Source organism: Conger conger, chromosome 12 (assembly GCF_963514075.1).
Source record: "Conger conger chromosome 12, fConCon1.1, whole genome shotgun sequence".
NCBI classification, from domain to species: Eukaryota; Metazoa; Chordata; class Actinopteri; order Anguilliformes; family Congridae; genus Conger; species Conger conger.
The window spans coordinates 13,660,626-13,665,663 of NC_083771.1; positions in this window are offsets into that span (position 1 = coordinate 13,660,626).

Sequence of the window (5,038 nt, forward strand, 5' to 3'; positions counted from 1 at the left end):
CTGCATCTGCTCATTTCATGCTTTCATTGAGTGAACTGCTTTCAACACAGTGTTGGTTCACTTCTCCCATATTTTTCGCAATCCATGCAATATTTATATGGTATTTTTATTCATACATATGCTGTAATGGCCACGCAGACTATCCTTTCAATACAATGACATTTTTGCAGCCTGCACTGATCTGTTAATTGACATATACAGTGCGTATTTGGACAGTGGACAATTTATCTTATTTTGGTTCTATACTATACTATTCTGATGTTTCAAATGATCATTTCACTGTTCATTTTAGGGTACTTAGATCCATATTGGGTGATCTATGTAGGAATTACACCCACCTTTTATACATAGTCTCCCCATTTTAGGGGGCCAAAAGTCATTGGACAGTTGACTTCTCAGCTGTTTCTGATTAGTGAGGTGTATTCAGTCACTTCCTTAGTGCAGGCATAAGAGAGCTTTAATTGTCTAGTATTGATTCTAGGCTTTTGATTGTCTTTGGTGTCTATTATTGGCGTTTGTCAACACGAGGACCAGAGTTGTGCCAATGACAGTCAAGGAAGCCTTCATCAGGCAGAGAAATAAATAAATAAATAAATAAACTGTTAGAGACATAGGCCAAACAATAGACGTACAGTACCGAAAACAAACTGTTTAAAACATCAGGAAAGAGAGCACTAGTGTATATTTGGGATTATATGGGATCATATTTGGCCTTGCTGTGGGATGATGTAGCATCCAATGAGTTTGGAGGCATTTAATTGAACTTGAGCAGATAAGATGCTTCTGTACATCATCCATCCATCCATTATCTGAACCCGCTTATCCTGATCAGGGTCGCAGGGGGGCTGGAGCCTATCCCAGCATACATTGGGCGAAAGGCAGGAATACACCCTGGACAGGTCGCCAGTCCATCGCAGGGCACACGCACCATTCACTCACACTCACACCTACGGGCAATTTAGACTCTCCAATCAGCCTAACCTGCATGTCTTTGGACTGTGGGAGGAAACCGGAGTACCCGGAGGAAACCCACGCAGACACGGGGAGAACATGCAAACTCCGCACAGAGAGGCCCCGGCCGACGGGGATTCGAACCCAGGACCTCCTTGCTGTGAGGCGTTCTGTACATCATAATTAATTAATTCTGCTGCTGCTAGCAGCAGTTACATTTTCAATGAAGGTAAGTGAGCCAGCACCTGTGGCAGCTATACATGCCCAAACTATAACACCCCCATCGCCATGTTTCACAGATGAGGCATTGGGTGCATTGGTTCTTGGTTATTGGGTGCATTACCTTTTAGTCTCCAATCTGCCATCACTCTGATACAAGTCAATCTTAGTCTCATCATCTATCCATAAGACCTTTTTCCAGAACTTAGCTTGCAGCATAGCCTCTGGAGATCTGCTTCTAAAGTCTTCTGTGGAGAGTAATCAATGTCACATCCACGCCTACCTGATCTGTCGGATAGGAATTTGGGGGTTTTTCTTCATTATTGTGAGAATTAATTTCAAGAATTTAAAATTATGTTCAATACTGTTTATTTTGGTAAGCCTATTGTTTGGTCTATATTTCTTATTATAATAATTGCTTATTTGACTGTCTTTGGCACAACTCTAGTCCTTATGTTGACAAAAGGCCAATATCAGACTCCAAAGGCAATCAAAAGCCATGACCTAGACTACATACTGACGGCTTTTTTATACCTGCACCAATTAAGTGATTCAATACACCTGACTAATCAGCTGAGGAGCCAACTGTCCAATTGAGGGGGACTGTATATTACAGTTACTATGTATAAAAATGATGTCATTTCTACACAATCACACACAATAGACATGAATACCCTCAGATTTAAGGTGACAGTCTGCTCATATTCATAATGTTTTCACGTATTTGGACAACATGCCCCCCTCCTCCCTTACCTGTGTCTCTTCCAGTGTTTGTGGCTTCATTATTATATCGAGCTTAAAACATATCTTCTCCAAATTGAAATGTTTTGTCATGCATCATACTACACTAGAGTTAGGCTTCACTTTACCAAAAAGTTTAAGCTTAAAAGAAGTTTCAACTATACACTACCGGTAAAAAGTTTTAGAACACCCCGATTTTTCCAGTTTTTTATTGAAATTCAAGCCGTTCAAGTCCAATGAATAGCTTGACATGGTACAAAGGTAAGTAGTGAACTGCTAGAGGTTAAAAAAAAGGTAAGGTTACCCAAAACTGAAAAATAATACACATTTCAGAATTATACAAAAAGGCCTTTTTCAGGGAACAAGAAATGGGTTAACAACTTAAAGCTGTTCTGCAGCAATGGAGGTTGATCAAGCCTTGAAGGTTGGTGCTACCAATTCCTACAGGTGTTCCAACTTTTCTTGATTACTTACAACCCCCTCTGTCAGCATAAAAGTAGTGTTGGAACACACTATGGTACCATACCCTTGTGAGCATCATTTGAACAGTATTGTACTGCAGAAAGTAGTGTGTTACTATAAAAGTGGCGAGAAAAAGGCAATTAACAATGGAAGAGAGACAGACCATCATGACACTTAAAAATGTAGGGCTTTCCTACAGAGAAATTGCGAAGAAAGTCAAGGTGTCAGTGAGTACAGTTTCCTTCACCATCAAAAGGCACTCAGAAACTGTGAGAAACTCCGACAGGAAGAGGTCTGGCAGACCCAAAGCCACAACAGAATCAGAAGACAAGTTTCTGAGAGTCAACAGCTTGCGTGATAGGCGGCTCACAGGACAACAGCTTCAAGCACAGCATTAATAGTGGTCGTAGTAAGCAAGTCTCAGTTTCAACTGTGAAGAGAAGACTTCGACTTGCAGGTTTGAACGGTCGAGTTGCAGCAAGAAAGCCATTGCTAAGACGTCAGAATAAGAAGAAGAGGCTTGCCTGGGCCATGAAACACCGCCAATGGACTACTGAAGACTGGAAGAAGGTGTTATGGACTGATGAATCAAAGTTTGAAATCTTTGGTTCATCACACAGGATTTTTGTACGCCGTCGAGTAGGCGAAAGGATGGTTCCTCAGTGTGTGACATCAACTGTCAAACATGGAGGAGGAAGCGTGATGGTCTGGGGCTGTTTTTCTGGATCCAGGGTCGGTGACTTGTACAGAGTGAGAGGCACCCTGAACCAAAACGGCTACCACAGCATTCTGCAGCGCAATGCAGTACCCTCTGGTATGCGCCTAGTTGGTCAGGGGTTCATCCTACAGCAAGATAATGACCCAAAACATACGTCCAAGCTATGCCAGAACTACCTCAGGAAAAAATAACAAGATGGTAAGCTTGAAAACATGGAGTGGCCAGTCTCCAGACTTAAACCCCATCGAGCTGGTTTGGGATGAACTGGACAGAAGAGTGAAAGCAAAGCAACCTACAAGTGCCACCCATTTATGGGAACTTCTGCAACAGAGTTGGGAAGAACTTTCTGCAGAATATTTGATTTCCATTGTAGAAAGAATGCCACGAGTGTGTTCAGCTGTTATATCTGCCAAAGGTGGCTACTTTGATGAGTCAAAAGTTTAGAATACATTTTGGTTTATAAATTGATTCCATGATTTATTTTTTAACCTCAATTGTTTATTTGTTCTATGCTTTCATTTCAGAGTACAATGAGACATTAAACTGCATAATTTTCAATAAAAAACTGGAAAAATTGGGGTGTTCTAAAACTTTTGACCGGTAGTGTATATTGTTCAACTCTTTTCTTATTTTTCAGATGCTACTTCAGTAGCAGAGACAACCTTGGTGTTGGACAGCCCTACTGTAATAACAGGGCTAGAGAGAGAGGACTCTGGCCAGTGAGGACAAACATTCCTATTGAGTTCAATCTGCAGTAACACATTTGAATTGATATAAATGTATAGTAATTTGTGTATTAAATACTTTTTTTTTTTTCTTTTATAAACACACTTTATATTTTATACGTACTAGACAAGATATAAAATCTTTTGGTTTCCTGCCAGGATAATTGCAAACCTCTGAGTTGCTCAGCCACGGTTGAAAGTTGGAGAGAAATCAATCTTCAGATATAAATCTGTCAGGACAGGCCTGTGTTTGTTCCGCAGAGATCCGGCTTCGATCAGAACAGTGTCTCATAATACTGACTATACATTGTGCTTCCTCAGTGTGTCTGCAACGGGGGGTACTGGGGGTCACACACCCCTGTGCTGTCTGTACACAGTACTGTTGTATTGCCAGTGGGTTGATTACAGGTCACCACACACCCTGCTGAAAAAAGCAAGGTTTTGAAACAGCTGGTAGCTGATTGGCCAGTTCAGACCAGCTCACAGCTCAACATGGTTCAGCTGGTTGACCTGTTCAGACCAGCTCCCAGCTTGACATAGCTCAAGCTATGTTATGAAACAGCTAGTAGCTGGTCAAAACAACTCAGATAAGCTACCAGGACTAGCTGGTTGACCAGCTCATACCCAGCTAGACCAGCTTATGACCAGCTTGACCAGCTCAATTTTCATGCTGGCATAGCTGGATTTTACACCAGGGCACTTCACTTCAAGTGTTAAACTGTCAGTGTGAGCAATAAGATTCACACAGCTCATACAGGGAATGCACAAAGGAGCTCTTTCCATACAGTCTGGCTTCTCCAAAAGGTTCTTCTTCCAAACTGTCCAGAGCCTTTTTCTCACCATGGTCTCCTCTAGATGCTTTGTGGAGTTGCAGACCGGGGTGTAGTGTACAGCGTATTGCGTAGTGTAATAAGTTATTTGTAAACTGATTATCGTCCTATCATAGGCCTTGGAAGCCCAGAGCAAAACCATATGGTTATCTGGATCAAAGCACAATTTTTTTTATGGGAACAATTAATGGGAGTTTTGTATAACCACCTCTCTCAGTTTGTGATTTAAGATGGCGCTTAAGGATTTCCTGGCTTGTCAAAGCTACCATTTGCCGGCAAAGATGTAAAGCGACCACTTGAACTTTAACAGAAATGACTAATAATAACACTGAAAATAACAACAGTTAAACCTGCAAGCAGGGTTGAGGGGGCCAAGCAGTCCAGCAGGGCAG